This window comes from Equus caballus, chromosome 21 (assembly GCF_041296265.1).
Source record: "Equus caballus isolate H_3958 breed thoroughbred chromosome 21, TB-T2T, whole genome shotgun sequence".
NCBI lineage: Eukaryota > Metazoa > Chordata > Mammalia > Perissodactyla > Equidae > Equus > Equus caballus.
The window spans coordinates 40907994-40920417 of record NC_091704.1 but is presented as its reverse complement, the minus strand read 5'-3'; positions in this window follow the sequence as shown (position 1 = coordinate 40920417).

Here is a 12424-nt window from a genome sequence, read left to right as displayed (position 1 = left end):
CTGAAGGGGACATACATGGTGCATCATAGTGGCCACCGTACTTCCTGTGAAGATTCACAATTTACCATTTGTTCTATTTCTCATATCATGGCTATCTATTTATTTATATTATCCTACTTACTAGACAGAAGACAACTTGAAGATAGGACAATGACTTTTTTCAAGTTTGATCTGCCTGGTAATGTCAGCTACTCAACTTTGTATTTGCATCATTATGCTGCATGAATGCGTGGCCTTTTCTCCTTCATAAAATCCCTATGCTAAATTGAGCATTTCTGCTGAAATAAAGTCAAACCTGCCCAAAAATTGTTTCATGTGAGGTTTTCTTTCTTCTTTTGCTGGTACCTTTTACTCTGTTTTAAAGTTACAATTATGCTGTAAAGTTCTTCTCCCACCCTTGCTCAAATCTGGCTTTATCCAGAAATCCCTCCCTTGACTTCTATTCTGCCACCATTTTCCCTGTACTGAGTCTCTTGCAAGAAACTAGTCTTGTTGTGCATTGTCTTATTCCAAATATTATACTTAGCATAGAGTCTTCCATATAGAACACAGTCAACAAATATATGTTGAATTTGAATGGATCTTACCAGAAGCAGTCCTTAAAGTATTCAATATGATGCTTTTAAGAGATGTCTAAAGTTTCTGTTAGCTCATTTTATTATCATTATGATGTGTGTGTGTGTGCATAGATGGTGGAAAAGATAAAAATCTAAATCAGCAAAAGAGATCTCCAGAATTTATCTTTAATCATGTCTTCATCTCAGCATGAAGCTGTGTGCATGTTGGATATTCAGAACTTCTTCTTATTGACTCCACATGTTGAAATAACCAATGCATTGGAGACTTTATCCAACACTGATGGATAAAGTAGACAGGTCACTAGGTGACCAGCTCCCTAGCAACCAGAAATACAAATTGACCTCATATGTTTCCTCAGGACAATCTACTCAGGGTATGAGAACAGTGGAAGGTATGGTAAGCTTTTGCAATATCAACCTTATACTTATAAACATAAATCAACTTTAGTTGAACTAGAACTAATTAAATTTCTGTGTAAGACTTGAAGGGGAAGAAAATTGGAAAGAAAACCCTACATATAGACATGCCCAAAGAAGTTCTAGCACTCTTTCAGTTATGACAAAGTAGTAGACAGTGCTCCCATAAGAATTTCCCTCTCTCTTCATGCAGAGACATTATTTCCTGTATACTGCTTCTTTAAAACCCTCTCCTTTTTCATTTGTGTATTCTGCTAGGGGTTATCAGTCATAGCTTGGTAAGATGACAGGTCCCTAGCAACGTGTTTGCTTTCCCTGTGGAAGCAAGCTAATAGCTGAGGGGATTATACTCTTAGTGAGCTGGAGGCTGACAATATTTCATTATGACATAACAGCAACATTTACAAAAGTAAGGCTTAAGTAACTTCAGGTAGCAATTTCCCCCTAAGGAAACAATATGTACTCTTTTTCTGTGTGGAATCAATAACCTAAGAATATTTAATACTATACTATGACAGAATGTCTATATACGTGAGCTCCTAAGTTAATAAACATCCTAATAATATTCTTAAAAATTCAAAGTTTATAAAGCTATAGACCTAAACATGGGGAAATGAATCTGATTGCTGAAATGAATAAGGACATAGAAATGGTTGGTGGCGTCTGTTCTCTATTGAGCTGCTTAGTTTCCTATACTGATGGCCATTTTTGTTATTTTGAAAACTGACTTCTTATTGCTTTAATGTTACATATTCAAAGAAGAAATTTCAGCAATATAAAGAACTAAAAGGTTAAAAACTTCCCCACGTTTTCCCACCTAGAACTGATCAAGGTAGATATTCTTGGACATTATTCCAAGCATCTCTGTGTATATGGAGAGAAAGATAGAGATATGAGCAAAGAAAGTACTGTCATAAAAATAAAATTAGACCTTGCATGCTATTTTTAACAAAAATTATTAAAATTTATTTTTTATTATATTTAGCAGAGGGAAATAGAAACTGAACTGAAAATAAAGGAAGTGGTGAAGCTCAGATTCATCTTTTTTTAATCTCAGGAGATGGCACCTGTTAAAGATTCCCTAAAGAGAAGAAAAAAATGGAAATTTTAGAAACTATTTTTCTTTTATTCCTTTTTAAAACTGACTGCTACCATTTGTCTCCCTGCTTTGGAAGCAAAGCAAATTAGTACACTCTATACTTTTTCCACCTTATATTCTCAATTTTGTTAATTACACTATTAAGTTGCTAAGGTTTATAACATGTACATTATTATGCTACTATAGGTCCCAAAGTTATTTATCCTTAATTCTGTATTCAAATGTTCAACACTGATATTTTAGCAAAGAATATCTATTACTAGCTAATTTATTTTTTATTTATGTTTTTGTCTAAATTTCATCATCAAGCAATTTTTGAAAGGAAGGATCCTGGGTGCTATATTTTCTAAACTTTTTCCTGCTAGAGAAAATCTGTGATTTTAATAATGTCTGTGATTTAATAAAGAATAATGCGGCTAGGTATAAATTTCTTGTTATAATTTCTATTTCTTAGATCTTTGTAAATGTTGCTCTATTGTTCTCTGGTGTGATATGATGGTGGAAAGATGTCTAAGGCCACCTTGACGTTCTCTCTTTATAAGCAATTCAATTTTCCATTTATATGCTGAAATAAATTATTATTTTCTAAGCTATGATTTAACATCCACAGATATTTATCTCTTTTCCTATGTGTGCCCTATGACCTATAGATCCACTTCAGGAAGAGTTTCAGCTATTGTATCTTCAAATGATTTTAAAGGACACCAGTTATGCTTACGCTGGATAGTCTTTGTCCTTCATTTCTGTATTTTTCTCTTGACTAGTTTCATTTATTTCTATTGATTTCCTACTTTATACTTCTTGCAATGATCTGTAACTTCATTACAGATAAGCAATTAAAGTGGAGTTCTTCTTTTAGATGCTATTTCTGTCCAATTTATTGGTTTATAGTAATGTCATTTTAATTCTTGATTTTTTCCCTTCTGCAACATTTCCTTTAACGTTACTCTGCTGTTTTTAATTATCTCATCTTTGAGTATTTTTTCCTCGAAATTCATGTCTTCACTGAGCTCTCTTTTAGTGTGGAACAGTCATGAAGGTTTTCTTAAGGTGTTTGGATTGTGGTTTCTTCCAGACTGAGTTCTTCATCTATCTTTTGCTTAATATGCTACCAATTTTTGCTGTAAAATGTTTGCATGTTTGCAGAGACAATTCTTTATATCTTGCTCACCCAGACATTCCATTTACTTTTATTTAGTTTAGTTTTTTTTAAAGATTTTATTTTTCCTTTTTCTCCCCAAAGCCCCCTGGTACATAGTTGTGTATCTTTAGTTGTGGGTCCTTCTAGTTGTGGCATGTGGGACGCTGCCTCAGCATGGCTTGATGAGCAGTGCCATGGCCGTGCCCAGGATTCGAACCACCGAAACCCTGGGCTGCCGAGGCAGAGCACACGAACTTACCCACTCAGCGATGGGGCCGCCCCACTTTTATTTAGTTTTGCTGATCCCTCCTTGACTCTTTTACTCCCTTCTAAGATCTTGAACACAGAATTTGAAGAATAAGTGTTGGCTTCTAAACACTTTACTCTGAAGATGCAGGACTGGGAGGAGGTTATCTGGAACTTTGTGCAGACTTTGTTGGAGGACTTGAACTTTACTTGTTCTTTTGAGATTTTGTTAAAAGCCTTCAGTTAAGTTAAGTCCATCTAATGTTATGGGTTGAATTGTGTCTTCCAAAAATATTGAAGACCTAATCCCCAGTACCTGTGAATGTGACCTTATTTGGAAATAGAGCGTTTCCACATGATCAAGTTAAGATGAGGTCGTTAGGGTGAACTCTAACCCAATGTGACTTGGATATCTTTATAAAAAGGGAAATTTGGATATAGTGACAGACATGCATGTAGGAATAACGCCATGTGGTGTTGAAGTCCAAGATCAGGGTAATGCATCTACAAGTCAAAGAATACCAAAGATTGCCAAACCATAGGAAACTAGGTAAGAGACGTGGAACAGATTCTCCTCACAGCTCTCATAAGGAATCAACTCTGCTGACACTTTGATCTCCAGTTCTAGCCTCCAGAATGGTGAGACAGCAAATTTCTGTTGTTTAGGGCCCTCAGTTTGTGTACTTTGTTATGGCAGCCCCAGGAAACTCATACATCTAGTTAGGTCTGTTTCTCTTTCTCATGGGGAAAAAGGAAATTCAGCTTTGGCTCATTCTCCCAATTCAACCTAGATGTCTGAATATTTAGGAAAATTTTTTTAAATAGGGAAAAGGATGAAAATAATTGAGTATTTTGTATTTTTGTTGTTAATTCTTCTCAGATGGAGATAGGAAACTTCGCCTGGAACTTTCTCTTTGTCTCTTACCTTATTCTTAAGATTACTATTCCTTTATTTATTCTCAAAAGCTCATTAAGCTTAGAGACAGAAACCTTTTTTTTATTATTATAGATTCTACCTAAATCCTTTATTTGGATTTATGGTTTGATTTAGAATGCTCTTGAGAGAAAAGATGTCCACGTGGTATTGAACGTAGTAAGTCTTATGCTAACGGTCCTCTGAGCCTGGGGTGGATCTCTGGTATGGATGGATGCTGTGCAGATGTACTTTCTCAACTTCTTTGTTCTCTTACTATTAATTAAAGGGAAGGAAGCATACAATTAATTCTTCCCACCTGGCCTTTAGATGATGTGCTTTATTACCGTATGACCCTATTACCCATTCTTTAGATCTATGAGCAATCCCACATCTGGTTAGATAAAAGGAAACATTCTAGTAACAGAGTCAAGCATGTCACCTTAATTATATAAATAGTAGTAGTTCTAGGACAATGATATGCCCATTTGAATAATAGCTGAATTTCTAGTTTCTCTCATAGCTCCCTTTTCTACTGAAGTAATAGTGAGCAATTAAAACTATTTACCTCTATCTAAAAATTCTTTCCCTGCAAGGAATCCAAGCTAAAAGGGGTCAAGCTAGCGTTCACTTCACTTCTATTCAAATCAGGGGGAAGGAGAGAAATTGGTAAGACATTGGGCTATAATGAGAACTGAAGTCCCCAGTCTTCTCAAAGTGTCCTGATTTAAATTTATAATTCAACATCTTTTTTTCTAACTGCCAACATAATTAAGGATAATTGTTTTTCTAGCACTCCTCAACAATCAAAGAACTACCACTCAAGCTTAGGAGACGTGCCTGGCATCAAAAAAAACAAAGAAAAGGCTTAATTATTGCTGAATAAAATCTCTGTACTACTCTGTACTACTTCTTCACCATAATTGGTACAAAACTAATTAATGCCATTTGAATAAAATAACATTCACTCATTACAGAATGCTTTGTTAGAACATTTCTATTCCATTATTAGGCAGAGTTATATTTGACTGTACCTTCCTTTTGCATATTCGTCTGTGAAGGACAATGATGCTTAGGGGTAACAGTGGTCCTGGCAGCATATATCTTGAAAATGAAGGCATAACAGTTTGGATACATTTAAATGTACCCAGCAACAGAAATCCAACTGATAGTGGGTTAAACAAACAGAACCTAATTTTTTTCTTTAATTACAAAAAGTCTGGAGGTAGATTTCCTTTTATCATTGATGGGTCAAAGGACAGGGTGGTAATGCCAACTACCTTTTATTAGGCCTCTTTTGTTAGGAAATCAAAAGGAGGCTGGAGAAACAAGTATTTGGCTAATTTTATAAAGAGAGGCAGGAAGACACCCTTTGGAAATGCTGATTGAATCAACCATTCATCAGGAAATAATATGAAAATAACATGTTTTACATGCACTTTGTTTTCCTTTCAGCATATTTCCCACATTTGTCAACAAGCTTCTATTGAGTAATGGATATTCATTTGTTTGATTAAACTTTTTGGATTTAAGGTATTCAAAGATCTGAAGTTTTTTGTTTAGAATATAATCAGAACTGACTCACTAGTCAACTCATTTTAGATTCTTCTAACATTTCCATTTGGAAATGACTTTGTAAAATATTTGCTGACACTGAAAGTTAGAGTTTTACTTGCATTTGTTAAAATAGAGTTAGCAATCAAATGAAAAATATGATGATCATAATTACTCAAATTTCTATTCTGATCCATTTCACATATGTATTTGTGAGATCAAAACAAAACAACAACAAGACCAGAATCAGTGAGCCAAGCAAAGCGACACTCTAGGAAATGAATCAGGAGCTCTGAACAGTGTGCCTGAGGATTAGCCTCAGGGAGGTCAAGTTATTGGGCTCTGTGGGTTAAACTAACATTGGGAAGCCCTAGATGTAAGGGATTAAGCTTAATATTTATGTGAGCTTCGAACTGTTGGGGCCCTTTAGGTTAACTAGCTACGCAATATTAATGGGAAAATTTGGTTCTATTAGTTTCCCATAGAGTGGGAATGTATTAAATTAGCTTATAAATATTTAACAAAAATATTCTAAAAGATCAGATTTACCTAGGGAAAAGTGCACTGTGGGAGGCGCTCAAGGTACTCAGAACATCAAGATGTTTTCAGAAAAATAACAAAAAGAAAGAAAAGATGTTTGAACAATATCGAAAAAGCAATTAGCTTCACTTGAGAGGCAGGAGCAAGCCTGTTCAAAATCTCAAGAGCCAGTGAGCCCAGCAGAGGGTTCTCCTGAGTGTTAAATCACAACAGAATCTAAGACTAGTGGGTGCTTGGGAGGGGAAAATACACTAAGTGCTGACTTTTTAAGATGTTTTTGGAGACCTTAGAGCTTGGGAGTAAAGTGTTTGCTAAAGAGAGCAGAGTGGACGGCACAAACACTTTGGGTGATTATGTACATAAGTGTGTGGAAAAAAAAAACTCTTTATTTCTAGCAAGCAGAGCAGGAAGTAGAGGAAAGAACATATGTGTGAAGGAAACAAAAGGCAAAGCCTTTTATGAAAGGAGGAAAACAACAAATTCTCAAAGATAGGCTATATTATTGTGATCTAGACCTGCCCTTGCCATCCCAGGCCTACTCATTTCCCCTTTGAGAAGGTACACAAATCAGAGAAAACTTAACAGTCTGTTTCGGAAGTCAGAAGACCTTGCTTCCTGCCCTTAGCACGGTCACTCACCGGCCCAGAGCCCTGTTTCCTTATCTACAAAGTTCTTTAGAGCACTCTTTGTCCATGATTCTGTACAGGCTGAGCAGGGCACGGCAGAGAGTTAGAAATACTCTAGGTATCAGCCTAGGTGTACTCTTTCTATGAGTAAAACATTATTTGACCTCAATAATGACCTCAATATTTCACAGCCCATTGCCTGTAACAAAATGGCAGGCTTGCTATCGGTTACCCTGTAGGGATTGGTTTTAGCCATTTGTAAATTATTAAGGTATGTTTAAATTGGAAAAAGCCCACATGCTTTTGACTGGTAGCAAACTGGATAAAGAAAGAACAGCAGGGTGCCAGCCCTGGCGGTTCCATACCTTATACAGACTCCCGCCAAAACTGAGTCACAGATAAAGACTGTGTTCAGCATTGGCTCACCACTGCTCTCCGTGTTTCTCTTAGCGTTCCACTCCACAGTCCCCAGGATATCCCCTAGTTGTTAAGAAATTCCTTCTTGCCGGCTCTCTGCTGGGTACCTGGCTCTTGTCTGACCAACTTGGCCTGGTTTCTCACCCCAATAACCACCCCAAAAGGTTTTTATCGCTCTAACAAAGGCTAGTGTTTACAATGGTGATATGTTGAACTGTGAATTGTCTTGCATCAGTCCTATTTTGGGTTACAGGTCTTTCTGAGTATTTTTAGCATCTTGCTGCTTGAATAATTCTTGCTTTGTTCAAAGGGATGTTTCAGCTTTGGGACCCCAAGAGGAGGCGGGAACAAATGCTTGTTTGCAGGTAGTTCATTTGGGAAGGAGAAGGATAAGAGGGAAAGCGGGAGAGAGAAGGAAAAAGCCAATACAAGAATGTGTTACCTAATTACTCACCATAGGTGGCTGGAACTTGATCCAATGTGACTTTAAGAGGAGACATTTAAAATAAACCCAAGAACTGTCCACCCAGGGGACAAAGGAGGAAAGCATATATACATCAGCTCCTGGCTCCATTGATCAAGCATGGGCTCATGGACATTAACCTCCCAGCCTTCCTGTGTGCCTACGTGAGTGGCCAGAATGTCTCTGCAGCACAGGAGAAGCCTCTGGGCAGAAGCAGAGCTCTGGGATGAGTCTGAGTGAGGTGCTGTCAGGATGCACTTGTGGGAACATAAGAAAAGTTTCAGTGAAGTGGTTTTTGTAGCAGTGGCTGAAGGAAGAGATGGGACAAATAGAATCTGGAGTAGTACATAAGAGGTGTCAGATACACTGAAGAAGGCCAGTTCTGATAGTCTTAGCTTGGTGTCTTCTCAAGACACACAATGTGGGGCTGGATAAAGTACTTTCCCTAAGGAGAGTTAACCAAATAACAAAGTCAGACCTCTCCTTTCTCCCACTTGGCTTCATTACAAGAGAGCCCTGGATTGTGATGGGCCTTCTTGGCTGTGAGATAGTCTCAGATGCAGGAATGCTCTGAGATGTCATCAACTCTTCAATATAATGAATAAGGGTAAAAGGATGACACGATCTATAATAAACTCTAAATCTCAAGAAGGGGCACAGAGTAAAATATTCTGGTCCCTTCATTTCTCATGGCTTTGTCAAAGGAAGGCACACTCTTGGAAATACTTTAAGAGAAGCAAAGACCTGCTTTGAAATAAACCAGGGTGTTTGAGTGGGTGAACAGAGAATTCAGAAATCGAATTCCATGGAATGCTGGTGTCTAAAGAGCAGGAAGTTAGAATTCCTTAGTGCCCCATCAAACTGTATAATCCCAGCTTTCCTGCATCTATGGCTTTGCCTGGCTTGCTCATCATTTCTTCTTAACCCTTCCATTCCAACTCAAATTCTACCTTTCCTTCAAGATTTCACCTCAAGCCCTTTCTCCTGCATTAACCTATCCCTGAATCTGTCAGCCTGTGTAAGCCTTTACCTTTGTTCAACTTTGTTAATAGCAAAATTGAGATTGCCAGTGTTTCCAAGCTGCTGCTTCACAGACTGAGCAAATAGAATATTTAATAGCATATCTCAGTTTGCTTCACTTCTCCTTCACTGATGATGGAATTCATGACCCAGCTCTTCTCACCTCTACTTTGTTGCCTGATGTATATTAATATGAAGTATTATATAGGTTGGAAAATGTCAGTCTACCTTTTGAAACTTGAGCATTCATTTATTCAGTCATTCATTCAGCAAAAATGTATTAAGCCCTTACTCCAAAGCAGGTGCTTGGGCTGGGAGCCATAGGGATAAGACTAATATGTTCCTGCTTCAAAGAAGTTATGTGGGACAAGCAATGGGGTACACACAAAGCATGTGATTTGATGAAAAAAGAAAAGCAACATTGAAAGCTGAATAGTGTCCTAAGAAGGAAACAGGGGGCTGAGGTGGAGAATAACAGAGGTGGACTTTAAATCTAGCATTCAAGGAAGTGTTGTCTGGGAAGGCAATGCTAAAGCTGAGTCTTAAATGATGGAAAGAACCTAACTCCAAAGAGGGGTTGGGAGGAGAGTAAATTAAGAAGAAGGACAGAGTATGGGAAAAGCCCCTGAGCTGAGTGAGCATATAAAGGAAGACAGTACCCACAAAGACAGTGGAGGGATGGGCCGTGCTGCCTCAAGCTGGGCCTTGTAGAACAGAGATGATTGTGAATTTTTTTACATGTGTAATGAAAATCCCTTGAAGGCTCTTATGCAGAAGAATGGCATAATCATACTTGGTTTAAAATGATCAGTTTACCATGTGGAGATCTGTTTGGAGAGGGCAAAGATAGAAATGTAGGGACTAGTTAAAAGGAGGTGGTTCAGGCAAAAGATGATTGATGACCTCCACTAAGACAGAAAAGGACAGATTCAAAATAGATTTTAGAGAAGAAATTGTTAAGTACTGAAGAAGAGTAAGGAAAAATACTTTCCTGGATATTTACTGTTTTGGGTCTAATTAAATTTTTTGGTATGTTTGTCTTCTCTCATCCACCAAATGACTATCTCTTCAGGGTAGAGTCAATTTTTTATTCTATATTTTCCTTAAATTTCTTAGAACAAGATAGATGTTCAATAAACACTTGTTGCCCCCTTCATTTTATATTAAGCAGGCCACAGAATACTTTGTTGAAATTATGTTAGATGCTACAATAAAATATCTTGAGTACTTTCAAGTCCTTCCAATGATGTTTTTATTACTCCGTTACTTGGTGAACGGATGCTGAAAAACAGAATGTTGACTTTTGTGGGTGTTTCATAAAAAAGATACAAAATGATACTGCCAAACTCTTAAGTGTGGTTTCCAACAAGCACAAACTTGGCACCTAAAACAGGGCACTGTGTGCCCTTGCAATTGGAGCAGATCACAGGACTCAAAATCCATGTAGAATGGACAACTTTTATAAAACAAAGTCAAAATCTACCCAGGATAGTCCCAAGCAGAGGGGACACACTAGCCCTCTTGCAACAGGAACACTTTCTCCAAGCAAGTTCTGAAGACGAAACTGTCATCTGCACACTTATCTTTCACATACCTTCCCTCTTATTGACATGCCTTTTCTTTCCATGTACCAATATTTACTCTCAGGTAGAAGACAAATAAGTTTATTCACACAATAATATGAAATTCTTGAAAGGTTATATTTCCCAGGAATATTTGGTGCCAAAAGTATTTCCATAAATTAATTTTCAGATATGTAGGAGCTAAAGTGATAGTGCTTTTCCTAAGGAAATCCTATAAGAAGGGCAAATAATGACTCTTCCTACTGTTCTGACTCACATGAGGTCCGAAGAGTATCTGAAACCAAAACTCCACAATATATCCGACTGAGGACAAGTTGGGAGGATCTTGGCAACCACATATCCAGAACTTTCCCTCACATTCAGAAACCTCTGTTTCCCTCTCTGACATCCCTCCATCTACAGTTTTTAAAGAATTCCAGAAAAATTATACTGCCTTAAAACATAGAAGGCCTCAGCCCCCCTCCTTGGAACAAGATCTGGATGCAGAAAGAAGGTTTGTTTGGTAAAGTTTGTCATTTATGCTGTTTAACATTTGAAGAGAGTAATCAAATGTTTGGAAGTGTAACAGCCAGAATACTCTTTGGGATTAAAGACTCAGTTTGGGAAGCAAAGTCCCAACATTTGTTAATGGTCCCACAGGAGTCTGAGTCTGTCTACTGGACTCAGGTTGGCCTGCATGATTCTATCCTTTTTAAGTACCATGCTGCTACTATGTCCTAACTCTGACTCTGACTTAGACATTTTCATGTTATGTTCTTGACATCACCTTAATGGAACATAGTACATGACTTTAGATTCACACCTTTGCTCACCTCTTGCACACTGACAAAGCTTCCTGTGTGAACAGCGATCATCTATCATGAGCCTCTCCGATACTTCGTAATGTGTAAACTCATAGTAGTCCCCCAGCCTATGCTTGTGTACCTTTAATGACATGGAAGCCTACCCTCTAAAAGCTCTTTGCAAAGTTCTAGGTCAGATGAAATTTCTCTCTATGGTGAGAAGTGTTCAATCTCCATGTAGACCCATTCATTCTAGTTTTAATCTCTGAGCCATATGAGGCAAATATTCCTTTCTCTTGTGAGAGCCTTTCAAATATATGGAGTCAGCCATATTTCAGCCAAATATCTGGAGTCAGTCAGTCTTCAATTATATGTCTTCTCTAGACTAATTGCCCCAATTATTTCAACCATTCCTGTGAAGAAAGATGTTAAGGCTTTTTACTGTCCTCTGTGCTCTCCCAACCACCAGACATTTTCAAGCTTTTCTTTCAATGAGTGAGGCACAGAACAGAATGCCATAACTCAAAGTTTATCCTAAGAACGTGGAATGACAGGCTTTCCTCCTCCTTCAGACCAGGCCCTATTCACATTAAGGTGACCCTTTCTTATTGCTCTGATTATTTCTCAGAGCTTGATATGTATTTGCCATAATTCCAAACAAAAGCTCGAGATAGTCTTCAATGTGTTCCTGCTATGCCCTTCCCATGCTTTTAAACTATTAATGTTTGTTTCACGAATGTGTAACTTAATTTTATTCACCCTTGTTTAATAAACATTCCTTCTCTACATTCACTTGTTCTTAAAGAATTTATTTTATGAGTATCTGCTATATGTCAGTCACTGTGCTAGTTAGTGGGGAGACAATGTTGAACTAGAAATCATGATCCCCATTTTTTAGAGTTTATAATCTAAGGGCGATGAAAAGATTTAACTATTTTATCAACTACAAATTACTATAACAAATGCTCTTGAAGGGATAACTAAGGATGTTATTGGGGTATGTAGAAGGGAGGTTAGGGAGGCTTTTCTGGAATAAGTGGCACCT